This window comes from Salvelinus namaycush, chromosome 10 (genome assembly GCF_016432855.1).
Source record: "Salvelinus namaycush isolate Seneca chromosome 10, SaNama_1.0, whole genome shotgun sequence".
NCBI lineage: Eukaryota > Metazoa > Chordata > Actinopteri > Salmoniformes > Salmonidae > Salvelinus > Salvelinus namaycush.
Window position 1 is genome coordinate 24,494,487 of NC_052316.1, and position 15,465 is coordinate 24,509,951.

Sequence of the window (15,465 nt, forward strand, 5' to 3'; positions counted from 1 at the left end):
AAAGCAATTCATTTGCATCCACTCTCGTCAGACTTTGGCTGCATATTTTACACCATTTTCTTCAAATCTGAAAATGTTGTGAAGCCACGTCCATTTTCTGAAGAATTACATTATGGGTCCTAAAAATACAGAAAAAAGTGTCCACTGCATGTATACTTCGTTTTTTGCCGAATTTAGTACGACATCCAGGAACTTTTGACATACTAACTATATCCATACTATGACCAATAAGCATACTATCTACTCAAGTCACATCACAAATAGTACGGTTAGTGCGGTTAGTTTGAGTATTCGAACACAGCTCTTGTCTGTCTGGAATTTAAGATTTTGTTTTTGAGCTTCAAGGTTTAGAGAAAATGTGCACAGTGTCTGTGTTATGCAAATGTTTATAACAAAGCGTTACCAAGGGATACCAATCTTGAATTAATTTTTTAAAAATCTATATATACTGCCTGGTTCACTCAACAAAGCAGTATTTTGTTGTTACTTGTTTTTTTTAATGTTATGGTTTTGCGGGTTAGGCTTGTAATGGTTGTAGCATGTGACTATAGGAGATCAATCACACCAGCAGCATGCCTGCACAGTAGAGACGCCCCTCTTCCAAGGCAGCACAATGGCATGTTTTATAACCTATGACGGCCATCAATTAGTACACAATCAATAAACCGTCGCTAGTAAACCAGCTTGGCTGACAAATTTTACCAGGGCCTCCCTTCCTCTCTCTCCTCTACCCTCGTGCTTGATCTTGCTCGCTTTCTATCCTCTCTCTCGACCTTGCTCTCTCCCTCTCTCTCTCCTCCCTCTCTTTCGCTCTCGCTTTCTCTACCATTCTCTTTCCCTTTACCTTCTCTAGGCATGGAGTTTGTTTGCTCAACAGAGTTCAACAGAATCTTGAAAGGAAAACATACTAAATAAGTGTGTATATTGAATCCTTTGTGATGATGTTCTTAGGAAAGCAGTTACATTTATACCGGTACTTACTATATAGTAATGTAAGTCAATCTTTTAAAATCTTTACAATTCTTTGGATACAACAGTAACACTTGAGGCTATTTTATTTACCTAGAAAGAGGTAAAGTACATTGAATACTTTTGATAGAAAGATGTTGAACTGGGTCAAGTTGTTTTCATTCCACCTACAGAAAACAGTCTAGAGAAATGGCCGTGCTTTGCCAGCGTGATCTCATAGACTAGACATAACATACAGTGCCTTCAGAAAGTATTTACACCCCTTGAATTTTTCCAGATGTTGTTGTGTTACAGCCTGAATTTAAAATGGATTAAATTTAGATTTTTTGTCACTGGCCTACATACAATACCCCATCATTTTGAAGTGGAATTATGTTTTTTGAATATTTGTACAAATTAATAAAAAATGAAAAGCTGAAATGTCTTGAGACAATAAGTATTCAATCCCTTTGTTATGGCAAGCCTAAATAAGTTCAGGAGTACAAATGTGCTTAACAAGTCACATAATGTCACGCCCTGGCCTTAGTATTCTTTGTTTTCTTTATTATTTTAGTTAGGTCAGGGTGTGACATGGGGAATGTTTGTGTTTTGTCGTTTTGGGTGGTTATATGGTAAAGGGGGTGTTGGGTGTAGTGTATGAGTTTGTGTTGAGTGAATGTTTCTAGGTATGTCTATGGTTGAGTGAATGTGTCTAGGTATGTCTATGGTTGCCTGAGTGGTTCTCAATCAGAGACAGATGTCTTTCATTTGTCTCTGATTGGGAGCCATATTTAAGGCAGCCATGGGCATCATGCATTTGTGGGTAATTGTCTATGTCTAAGTGTTTAGTGTCAGCACTTATGTTTGTATAGCTTCACGGTCGTCTGTTTTGTTGTTTTGTATAGTGTTCGTTTCGTTTTCGTCTTCTTCCTTAAATAAAGAAGATGTACTTTCCACACGCTGCATTTTGGTCCTCACTCTCTTCGCAAGACGATCGTGACACATAATAAGATGCATGGACTCACTGGGTGCAATAATAGTGCTTAACATGATTGTTGAATGACAATACATTTTTCAAACGTACTGCAAATTGAGAAATCATGTGACCAAACTGAATAAAAAGAAGAAGAATCTACACTATGAAACAAAGATAAATGACATAAAGAATGATCGTAAAAAGCTTTGGAGCACCTTCAATTAAATTTAGGGAAAAAAGGCAAACTCAGCTCCATCATTCATTGAATCAGATGGCTCATTCATCACAAAACCGACGGATATTGCCATCTACTTTAATGATTTTTTAAATTGGTAAGATTAGCAAATTCAGGAATTTCCCTCCCAGGGAAGCTATCTAGGCCCCTTACTTTTTTATATCTTTACTAACGACATGCCACTTGTTTTGAGTAAAGCCAGCGTGTCTATGTATGTCAGATGACTCAACACTATACACGTCAGCTACTATAGCGACTGAAATGACTGCAACACTTAACAAAGAGCTGCAGTTAGTTTCAGAATGGGTGGCAAGGAATAAGTTAGTCCTAAATATTTAAAAAACTAAAAGCATTGTATTTGCGACAAATCATTCACTAAACCCTAAACCTCAACTAAATATTGTAATAAATAATGTGGAAATTGAGCAAGTTGAGGTGACTAAACTGCTTGGAGTAACCCTGGATTGTAAACCGTCATGGTCAAAACAAATTGATGCAACAGTAGCTAAGATGGTCCATAATAAAGTGCTACTCTACCTTCTTAACAGCACTATCAACAAGGCAGGTCCTACAGGCTCTAGTTTTGTTGCACCTGGACTACTGTTCAGTAGTGTGGTCAGGTGCCACAAAGAGGGACTTAGGAAAATTGCCATTGGCTCAGAACAGGGCAGCACAGCTGGCCCTTGGATGTACACAGAGAGCAAGCATTAATAATATGCATGTCAATCTCTCCTGGCTCAAAGTGGAGGAAAGATTGACTTCATCACTAATTGTATTTGTGAGAAGTATTGACTTGTTGAAAGCACCGAGCTGTCTGTTTAAACGACTAGCACACAGCTCAGACACCCATGCATACCCCACAAGACATGCCACCAGAGGTCTCTTAACAGTCCAGAACAGACTATGGGAGGCACACAGTACTACATAGAGCCATGACTACATGGAACTCTATTCCACATCAGGTAACTGATGCAAGCAGTAGAATCAGATTTTTTTTTTTTAAACAGATAAAAACAGCTTATGGAACAGCGAGGACTGTGAAGCAACACAAACATAGGCGCAGACACATGGATACACACACATGATAACATACGCACTATACACACACATACACATGGATTTTGTGTTGTAGATATGTGGTAGTGGAGTTGGGTCCTGAGGGCACGAACTTAGTGTGTTGTGAAATCTGTTATGAATGTATTTTAATGTTTTTAAGATTGTATAACTGCCTTAATTTTTCCGAACCCCAGGAGGAGTAGCTGCTGCCTTGGCAGAAGCTAAAGGGGATCCATAATAAATACAAATACCTTATCTCTGTACCCCACACATACAATTATCTGTAAGGTCTCTCAGTTGAGCAGTGAATTTTCAACACAGATTCAACCACAAAGACAAGGGAGGTTTTACAATGGCTCTCAAAGAAGAGCAGCTATTTGTAGATGGGTAAAAAACGGCAGACATTGATTATCCCTTTGAGCATGGTGAAGTTATTAATTACACTTTGGATGGTGTCAATACACCCAGTCACTACAAAGATACAGGCATCCTTCCTAACTCAGTTGCCGAAAAGGAAGGAAACTGCTCAGGGATTTCACCATGAGGCCAATGGTGACTTTAAAACAGTTACAGAGTTGAATGGAACTGAGGACAGATCAACAACATTGTAGTTATTCCACAATACTAACCAAAATGACAGAGTGAAAAGAAGGAAGCTTGTGCAGAAAAAAAATATTCCAAAACATGCATCCTGTTTGCAATAAGGCACTAAGTAAAACTCCAAAAACATGGCAAAGAAATCCACTTCATGTCCTGAATTCAAAACGTTACATTTGAGGCAAATCCAACAAAACACATCACTTAGTACCACTCTTCATATTTTCTAGCATGGTGGTGGCTGCATCATGTTATGGGTATGCTTGTCATTGGCAAGGACTAGTTTTCTTTTCATAAAAATAAATGGAATAGAGCTAAGCACAGGCAAACTCCTAGAGGAAATTCTGGTGCAGTCTGCTTTCCAACAGACACTGGGAGACAAATTCACCATTCAGCAGGACAATAACCTAAAACACAAGGCCAAATATAGACTGGAGTTGCTTACAAAGAAGACATTGAATGTTCCTGAGTGGCCTAGTTACAGTTTCGACTTAAATCGGATTGAAAATCTATGGCAAGACCGCCCTGATCTGTTTCACCTGTCCTTGTGCTTGTCTCCACCCTGCTCCAGGTGTCGCCCATCTTCCCCACTAATTCCCTGGGTACTTATACCTGTGTTCTCTGTTTGTCTGTTGCCAGTTCGTCTTGTTTGTTCAAGTCAACCAGCATTTTGTCTCAGCTCCTGCTTTTCCCCAGTCTCTCTTTTTCTCATCATCCTGGTTTTGACCCTTGCCTGTCCTGACTCTGAGCCCGCCTGCCGTCCTGTGCCTTTGTCCCTACTCTGCATTACTGACCTCTGCTTGACCTGACCCTGGGCCTGCCTGGCATCCTGTACCTTGGCCCCACTACTCTGGATTATCAACCCCTGCCTGCCTGGACCTGTCGTTTGCCTACCCCTGTTGTTGCAATAAACATTGTTACTTCAAAAGTCTGCACTTGGGTCTTACCTGAAACCTAGCAATGTTCAACATCCAAATTGACAGATCTTGAATACATTTATAAAGAATAATGTGAAAATATTGTGCAATCCAGGTGTGCAAAGCTCTTAGAGACTTACCCAAAAAGACTCACAGCTGTAATCGCTGCTAAAGGTGACTCTAACATGTATTGACTCAATGATGTGAATACTTATGTAAATGAGATATATCTGTATTTAATTTTCAAGAAATTTGCTAACATTTTGTTTTCACTTTGTCATTATAGGGTATGTTGTGTAGATGGGTGAGAAAATACATATATTTAATCCATTTTGAATTCGGGCTGTAACACAACAAAATGTGGAATAAGTCAAGGGGTATGAATACTGTAGTGCGGTGATATTTGATATGTATATTACATTTACCTCACATGTGACCCCTAATAAGACTATGCAATTAAACCTATTCAAATGTTTAGCTGATTCCATAAAGATAATACAAATATGCAAGAGACTATAGTTGAGCTACAGTAATAAGCAATCAAGAAATGTCAATGTAATTACTTTGTAAAATGAATGAAATCACATACAAAGCATAAATCATATACGATAAATAAAATAAATAAAAGCATAAAAGGCATAAATCACATACAAAGCATTAACAAGCATTTCAAGGTATTATTCTAAGCATAATCAGAGAGGGAAAGAGAGAGACAAGTCATAGCCTGAAAGGCCGTGCCACAAGAATCCCTGGAGTGGAGAGAGAAAGACAGGTATATTTATTTGGTTGTTCCAAAATTCAAGGAAAAAAATTCAAATAAATGTGGTTTAAATTAAAAACAATAACAATTTTGAACAATAAGTAATCAATCCAACATAAACTAATCGAATCAAAATAAAAACAAATAAAAACACAAAAAAACTAATGCATTCAATTAAAAAAAACAGGTACTGTAGCCACAGTCAGTCAGCTCAGTCAGTCAGCTCAGTCAGTCAGTCAGTCAGTCAGTCAGTCAGTCAGTCAGTCAGCTCAGTCAGCTCAGTCAGCTCAGTCAGCTCAGTCAGTCAGTCAGTCAGTCAGTCAGTCAGTCGTGTTAGGGAAGCAGTGGGGTCTGGGCTGGCAGTTGCTGGATGGAGGTGGTACTGTAATTGTGGTTGGTCGGTGCTGTGTCCAGGGTTGGTGCTGGTGTTGGGCTGGGACCGGGTGTAACGGTCGTCCTCCTCCTCGTAGGGATTGGACCAAAGCGCAGCGTGGAATGTAGACATAATTAAGTTTATTAAAGTAAAGACGAAAACCGAAAACACTTCAACAAACTACAAAATAACAAACGAACGTAGACAGACCTGAACCATGAGAACTTACATATAATACGAAGAACGCACGAACAGGTACAGACTACAACAAACGAACTAACAAACCGAAACAGTCCCGTGTGGTGCAACATACACAGACACGGAAGACAATCACCCACAAACAAACAGTGTGAAACAGCCTACCTTTATATGGTTCTCAATCAGAGGAAACGTCAAACACCTGTCCCTGATTGAGAACCATATAAGGCTAATTACAAATGACCTAAACATAGAAACACAAAACATAGAATGCCCACCCCAACTCACGCCCTGACCAACTAAACACATACAAAAATAACAGAAAACAGGTCAGGAACGTGACAGAACCCCCCCCCTCAAGGTGCGAACTCCGGACGCACCACCAAAAGTCTAGGGGAGGGTCTGGGTGGGCATCTGTCCACGGTGGCGGCTCAGGCTCTGGGCGTGGTCCCCATCCCACCATAATAAATCCCCGCTTTTTTATCCCCCTCTCAATGACCACCCTCCAAATAACCCCACCTAAATTAAGGGGCATCACCGGGATAAGGAGCAGCACCGGGATAAGGGGCAGCTCCGGACTGAGGGACGGCAGCTCCGGACTGAGGGACGGCAGCTCCGGACTGAGGGACGGCAGCTCCGGACTGAGGGACGGCAGCACCGGACTGGATGGCAGATCCTGGCTGGCTGGCTCTGGCGGATCCTGGCTGGCTGGCTCTGGCGGATCCTGGCTGGCTGGCTCTGGCGGATCCTGGCTGGATGACGGCTCTGGCGGATCCTGGCTGGATGACGGCTCTGGCTGGTCATGGCTGGATGACGGCTCTGGCTGGTCATGGCTGGATGACGGCTCTGGCTGGTCATGGCTGGATGACGGCTCTGGCTGGTCATGGCTCGCTGACGGCTCTGGCTGGTCATGGCTCGCTGACGGCTCTGGCTGGTCATGTCTGGTGGAAGGCTCTGGCTGATCCTGTCTGGCGGAAGGCTCTAGCGGCTCCTGTCTGGCGGAAGGCTCTAGCGGCTCTTGTCTGGCGGACGGCTCTGAAGGCTCATGGCAGACGGGCGGCTTTGCAGGCTCATGGCAGACGGGCGGCTTTGAAGGCTCAGTACCGACGGGCAGTTCATGTGGCGCTTGGCAGACGGACAGTTCAGACGGCGTTGGGCAGACGGGCAGTTCAGGCGCCGCTGGGCAGACGGGCAGTTCAGGCGCCGCTGGGCAGACGGGCAGTTCAGGCGCCGCTGGGCAGACGGGCAGTTCAGGCGCCGCTGGGCAGACGGCAGACTCTGGCCGGCTGAGACGCACTGTAGGCCTGGTGCGTGGTGCCGGAACTGGAGGTACCGGGCTAAGGACACGCACCTTCAGGCTAGTGCGGGGAACAACAACAGGGCACACTGGACTCTCAAGGCGTACTATGGGCCTGGTGCGTGGTGTAGGCACTGGTGGTACTGGGCTGGAGCGGGGAGGTGGCGCCGGAAATACCGGACTGTGCAGGCGTACTGGCTCCCTTGAGCACTGAGCCTGCCCAACCTTACCTGGTTGTATGCTCCCCGTCGCCCGACCAGTGCGGGGAGGTGGAATAACCCGCACCGGGCTATGTAGGCGAACCGGGGACACCATGCGTAAGGCTGGTGCCATGTAAGCCGGCCCGAGGAGACGTACTGGTGGCCAGATATGTAGGGCCGGCTTCATGACATCCGGCTCAATACTCAATCTAGCCCTGCCAGTGCGGGGAGGTGGAATAACCCGCACCGGGCTATGTAGGCGAACCGGGGACACCATGCGTAAGGCTGGTGCCATGTAAGCCGGCCCGAGGAGACGTACTGGTGGCCAGATATGTAGGGCCGGCTTCATGACATCCGGCTCAATACTCAATCTAGCCCTGCCAGTGCGGGGAGGTGGAATAACCCGCACCGGGCTATGCACACGTACAGGAGACACCATGCGCTCTACTGTGTAACACGGTGTCTGCCCGTACTCTCGCTCTCCACGGTAAGTACAGGGAGTAGGCGCAGGTCTCCTACCTGACTTCGCCACTCTCCCTCTTAGCCCCCCCCCCCAAGAAATGTTTGGGGTTTACTCACAGGCTTCCTACCGCGTCGTCGTGCTGCCTCCATTCGCCGGTATCCCTCCTCGCACTGCGCCAGAGAATCCCAGGCGGGCTCCGGCATTCGCCCTGGGTCGATCGCCCACCTGTCGATCTCCTCCCACGTAGTGTAGCCCAGATCCTTCTCCTGCTTCCGAGCTAGCTCCTCGAAACGCCGCCTCTCTGCTTTTGCTGCCTCCAGCTCAGCTTTGGGGCGGCGATATTCTCCTTGTTGAGCCCAGGGTCCCTTTCCGTCCAATATTTCCTCCCAAGTCCACGAGTCCTGGTTCTTTGGCCGCTGCTGCTGGTTCCTCTCACGCTGCTTGCTCCATGGTAGGTGGGTGATTCTGTAACGGTCGTCCTCCTCCTCTTCGGAAGAAGAGGAGGAGTAGGGATTGGACCAAAGCGCAGCGTGGAATGTAGACATAATTAAGTTTATTAAAGTAAAGACGAAAACCGAAAACACTTCAACAAACTACAAAATAACAAACGAACGTAGACAGACCTGAACCATGAGAACTTACATATAACACGAAGAACGCACGAACAGGTACAGACTACAACAAACGAACTAACAAACCGAAACAGTCCCGTGTGGTGCAACATACACAGACACGGAAGACAATCACCCACAAACAAACAGTGTGAAACAGCCTACCTTTATATGGTTCTCAATCAGAGGAAACGTCAAACACCTGTCCCTGATTGAGAACCATATAAGGCTAATTACAAATGACCTAAACATAGAAACACAAAACATAGAATGCCCACCCCAACTCACGCCCTGACCAACTAAACACATACAAAAATAACAGAAAACAGGTCAGGAACGTGACACCGGGAATACCTGGGTTGGTGTTGGGGCCGGGTTGGAAATCATGCTTGTCAGGATTTGGCCAGGATAGTTCAGGTTTTGGTCACTAGATGCCCCCATTGTGCTTTTTTACCCTTTTGTTTTTTCCCTTGTTCCAGTTATTATTTGCACCTGTGCCTCATTTCCCTTGAAAGTATTTAAACTCTTAGTGTTCCTTAGTTCTTTGCTCTGTGTTTGTATGTTAGCACCCTGCCACAGCCATGCTGTGAACATTTGTTTCTCTTGTTGGATTTTCTTGAGGTACTCTGGTTTTGTTCTGGTTTATTTTTGATTTTTTTTATTCTTTTGAGGTTTGATTTTTCCCTGCTGTTGTTACCACTTTGTGGATTTTCCTTGTGTCTTAGAGGATATACATTTTTTCTCTTGGATATTACTTTTGACGTTGTGGATTTAAATTTTTTGCCTGAAGATCTTTTCCTTTTTACTTTATTAAACCACCGTCTCTAGTACTGCTGTGTCTGCCTCATCTTCTGGGTTCTGCCGACTATTAGTGGCTCAGTTTACTGAGTGACTGTTTCTCACACCGGGTCCTGACAATGCTGGTACCAGGGCTGGAAACCAGAGGTTGTTGCTGGGTCTGGTGCTGGGACTGGGTACTTGGGAAAAAACAGGAACCAGGAACCGGGAACTGGGGATGGTGCTGGCTCGGGATCTGTATAGGAAGGGGGAAGGACAACCTGAGGAGCAAGCAGACACACAAGGGAGCCCTAGACCCAGAGGTCAATGGTGGTACTTCCCTGTGGCCTGCTTGTTCCGGTGAAGGTCTGGTGTTTGGTCCCTCCTCTGCACCTCATCTGGTGCTGTGTCTGGTGCTGGAAACCGGTATCTGGATTGGTGCTGGGAGTGATGCTGAGTCTGTAGAGGGGAGGAAGGACAACCTGAGGAGCAACCAGATACGCAATGGAGCCCGAGACCCGGAGGTCAATTGTGGCACTCCCCTGTGGTCTGCTCGCTCCAGGTGAATGTCTGTTTTTTGGCCCCTCCTCCCCGCCTCTTCCAGTGTTTTGGTGTTGTGACTGGGTGTGGTGCTGGAACTGGGACTGGGGTTGGGTCTGCAGAGGGGAGGAAGGACAACCTGAGGAGTGAGCAGACACCTGGAAGCACAAGTGATGGTACTACCCTGTGACCTGCTCGCTCCAGGCATAGGTGTAGAGCTTTGGTCCTTCCTCCGCACCTCTTCTGGTGTGGTGATGAATGGTTCCTGCTTCTGGTCTGGTTTTGGTTCCGTGAGAGGGATAAGCGTAGAGGGAGGAAGGGGAAAAGGGATGGAGAGGGAGCAGGGGGGTGGGAGTGGTGGAGGGTATTGTCCATCGGCCTGGGCTGGTGTTGGAGGAGGAGGCTGGAAGACAGAGGGAGCAAACAGGGCCCAGACCCACCTGGCCACAGAGCATTCACAAACAGTTGGTGGGTGTGTTCAGTGCGAGTGCCTCCGTGGGGCAGTTCTCTGTACGTACAGTACCTTGTGCCATCTCTAGATGGATTCCCTTGTTAGTAGGCAACCATGAACAGCTGTCTGAAGAAAGTCCTTCTGTTCGGAGTGTGTTGTCAGGGTCATGATAAAGGCTTATTGGGGGGTTCAGGTCTGATCATGTCATTGCATATTTGGATGAGGGCCTCTAGCAGGTCATTTGTGTTGTTGGGTGGTTTTTGGCTGTTCACAGGTCTTGACATGCCTCCCTACTGACTGCCTGGTGTAGTGGGTTTGGTGGGACGTGTTTGTTGGCGTCAGGGTTTGGGTTCTGTGGTGGTCTTCTGGTCTGGTCTCTTGTTGGTCTGTTTTTTGTCTGGTCTCTTCCGTTTGGTAATTTTTGTCCAGATTGGTTCATCGTCGTCTAAGAACTGGTGTTGTGAGGCGAGGGGGTCTTCCGGTTGTATGGCCTCTTTCGAAATCGGCTCCCCTTTGACCAGGGGTTTGGAGGGGGTGGAGGTAGCAAGGAAGGGATTGGAGGGGCCAGCAGGGATGGGGGCTGTTTCTGGGATGGCTTGGGTGGTGACGGGGTGGGGGCCGTTTCTGAGACATCTTGGGTGGTGGGTTGGGCGGTGCCTGTGGAAAGGTCTGGGTCTAGGTCTTCGTTGTTGTTGTCTGGTGAAGGGGGTGGGGGATGGTGGGTTTGGGATTTGGGGGGGTTCTGGAAACTGCTAGTGTAGGAACTGGGGGAGGTTCTGGGAAAATGGTCCCCTTTCCCTCACAGGTTGCATGAGCGTGTGGAAGTTCAGTCTGAGGTGGGATGGTTGTCTTTACAGAGAGAAAAAGAAACAGTGTAGGTATCTCACCAGCGCAGGTCAGCAACAATAAAGAGAAAGACCCTTTTATGACATCTGAGTTGTTTTGATTCAAAATTTGAGTTGTTGACCAATAGATTTACTGTAAAGTTTTACTCCAATCAGACCTACAGACCTGTAAAGACAACAGAGCCTCTGCTACCCAGAGGTGTGATAATGGGGGTTGGTGAGAATCTTGAATTCCTAACACAACACAGAGGAATCCTTACATACAGTGTAAAGAGTCACTTTGGGGGCTGGGTCGCCTTATATAATCCTCCCCTGAACACATCTGATTCTGCGTCAGACAGAAGTGTTCAAAACGGGTTGGCCAGCACTGTAATCACTGTAAACGATCTTCTGACCAGCAGTTCATGGACCTAGCGGCATCACATCAGAAATGTTATTTTGGCGGGTAGTAGTCTTCATCTTTAGACATGCACATGTCCTTAGGCAAGCAAGCTAGAAAGGAATGCTTCCATTTTTCTTTGTAAGAGCAAAACACAGAACTGAAGGTACACCAACACATCACAGCGTAATTCACATGAATTTACATTTTAATGAGCGTAACATTTTATTTTATCTGATTGGATTAGTCAATAGCAACTTCAGATGTGGTTTTAGCAAATGAATCAGATATACATAAAAGATATCAAAGATCGCTGCATCATAAAAACAGTATATTTGAAAATAAAATTAAATAAAATGTATTAGCATCTCAGTTTACAGCACCCAACATTAGCATACCAATGGTGAAAGATCTAAGGCCATTTTGTGAGAAAAACAAAAGAATGAGAGAAGGTGAAACTCGCAACTGGTGACTTGCAGGCGCCGAGGCCCAGGCCCACTCAATCACGTTTTATGAACATTTTGGCTGACCATCTGTAGGCTATTAAAGGGGTCAAACATACCTTATCTGTGGCTTTCTCCGGGGAAGAACGTTTCCACAGAACCTTGGGATTACGGACAATGTAGGAGGTATGAAAACAGATGAAAACGTGAAATTGACTAAATTAATGTTACTGTGTGAATGAAATTGTCATGTTTGGATTATTTCAAGAGTCCACAAAGAGCTACGAATGTTGATATGTGTTATTGTACTGTAAGTCCTATGGATTTATTGTTACAGGGAAACTGTTATTTTGTTTGTCGGATGGCGTATAGTTCAAAGAAGAGCGACACAGGGGTGCACTCTTATCATTTAAATCGAGATGATTAGATTACAATCTGGGTGTGTTGTTCCAGTCTATCGATTTTACTAGCAAAGACATTTTAATTCAGGTTGGGCGTGAGTTTCTGCTTGAATTTGGTTAAAAGGACAGTGAATTTGTTCATACTTTGAGAACTTCTTAGCATGCTCCTGTGTATCACACACATCATTTTTTCTCTTAGAGATTATTATGAACTGAAGACCACATTAAGTTTAGCCTATTGGTGACAGTAATTTACTATTCTGTAATGTATCATCTATTTCATTAACACTGTCATTTTTTGAGTGCAAATTATTTTGTGACTAATAAATTATATTAGTTGAATTGAGTAAATGCATTCCTCGCTTTAGAGAGTAATTATTTGATTGACTGTACGCTTATAATGTAGTAGGTCTATTGGTAGTTGTTATATACACTGTAGACATAACATATGCTTGGGTTCCACCTTGACATCTCTGATCTGTTTACCTCAATACATTAATACTTTGACATTGGTCGCCAGGATTAGCTATTTGTATCTAGTCTCTTAATAATTGCATAACGGTGCAAGTTAGACATGTTCATGTTAGCCACAACATATTGGAATTCGGAACATAGCATACGTATTGCAAATTTGAAACATATTGTACGATTTAGAATTTGTAACATATCATACTAATTGTAATTCGTAACATATCATATGAATTCAAAGTCATAATGTTGAATCAACATGGAAACGTGATATGATTATAAAAAAGTAATCAACGTAAAGTCTTTTTTTTAACCCAACTTTTAACCTAAATCTAATGACATGGTGACACTTTTTGTTGATTTCATGTTGAATTTATGTTAGTAAGACAACAACCAAATGTAAACTAGATGTTGAACTGATGTCTGTGCCCAGTGGTTTAAGCATCCTGGATTTTCATTTACTATGTTTTGTCTACCCCTGAGTCCAGGTTGGCTTTGCAGAACAAAATCATCCTGCTATTATTGCTTTCTTGTTACCAATATTAGGTTAACAAATCAAATCAAATCAAATTGTATTGGTCACATACACATGGTTAGCAGATATTATTGCGAGTGTAGCGAAATGCTTGTGTTTCTAGTTCCAACAATGCAGCAATATCTAGCAAGTAATCTAACAATTCCACAACAACTACCTAATACACACAAATCTAAAGGGATGGAATAAGAATATGTACATATAAATATATGGATGGGCCATGACTGACCGGCATAGACAAGATGCAATAGATGGTATAAAATACAGTATATACATCTGGGATGAGTAGCGCAGTATGTATGCCCTAGTCGGCTGGCCCTCGCTACATGTTCGTCGTCAGACCCACTGGCTCCAGGTCATCTACAAGGCTATGCTAGGTAAAGTGCCGCCTTATCTCAGTTCACTGGTCACGATGGCTACACCCACCCGTAGCACGCGCTCCAGCAGGTGTATCTCACTGATCATCCCTAAAGCCAAAACCTCATTTGGACACCTTTCCTTCCAGTTCTCTGCTGCCTGCGACTGGAACGAATTGCAAAAATCTCTGAAGTTGGAGACTTTTATCTCCCTCAACAACTTTAAACATCTGCTATCCGAGCAGCTAACCGATCGCTGCAGCTGTACATAGTCCATCGGTATATAGCCCACCCAATTTACCTACCTCACCCCCCATACTGCTTTTATTTATTTACTTTTCTGCTCTTTTGCACACCAGTATCTCTACTTGCACATGATCATCTGATGATTTATCACTCCAGTGTTAATCTGCTAAATTGTAATTATTCGATTTATTGCCTACCTCCTCATGCCTTTTGCACACATTGTATATAGATTCTCTTTTTTTCTACCATGTTATTGACTTGTTTATTGTTTACTCCATGTGTAACTCTGTGTTGTTGTCTGTTCACACTGCTATGCTTTATCTTGGCCAGGTCGCAGTTGCAAATGAGAACTTGTTCTCAACTAGCCTACCTGGTTAAATAAAGGTGAAAAAAATATATATATGTAAACATCATTATTAAAGTGGCATTAATAAAGTGACTACTGATCCATTTGTTAGAGTGGCCAATGATTTCAAGTCTGTATGTAGGCAGCAGCCTCTCTGTGTTAGTGATGGCTGTTTAACAGTCTGATGACCTTGAGATAGAAGCTATTTTTCAGTCTCTCGGTCCCAGCTTTGATGCACCTGTACTGACCTCGCCTTCTGGATGGTAGCGGGGTGAACAGACAGTGGCTCGGTCGGTTGTTGTCCTTGATGATCTTTTTGGCCTTCCTGTGACATCGGGTGATGTTGGTGTGCTGTTGCCGTACCAGGCGGTGATACAGCCTGACAGGATGCTCTCAATTGTCCATCTGTAGTAGTTTGTGAGGGTTTTAGGTGACAAGCCACATTTCTTCAGCCTCCTGAGGTTGAGGTGCTGTTGCGCCTTCTTCACAACACTGTCTGTATGGGTGGACCATTTTAGTTTGTCCGTGATGTGAACGTCGAGGAACTTGAAACTTTCCACCTTCTCCACTGCTGTCCCATCTATGTGGATAGGGGGGTGCTCCCTCTGCTGTTTCCTGAAGTCCACGATCATCTACTCTGTTTTGTTGATGTTAAGTGAGAGGTTGTTTTCATGACACCACACTCCGAGTGCCCTCACCTCCTCCCTATAGGCTGTCTCGTCGTTGTTGGTGATCAAGCCTACTACTGTTGTGTCGTCTGCAAACTTCATGATCGAGTTGGAGGCATGCATGGCCACACAGTCATGGGTGAACAGGGAGGTAGGCCTACAGATAGGCCTACAAAGTTTATGCTTTATATTGAGCCAGTGAGAGTGGCTAATTGTGCAGGGCAGGAAGAGACTTGCAGCATCACACAGCCTGTGCTTATGAGGCTCTATCAAACCTGTCCCTGGCTAGTGTGGTGCTTTCAATCATAATGTACTTATTGGTACCTATTCATGTTCACTTAAAAAAACTCCCTTAGTTTCTCTATGGTTTGCCTCTGTC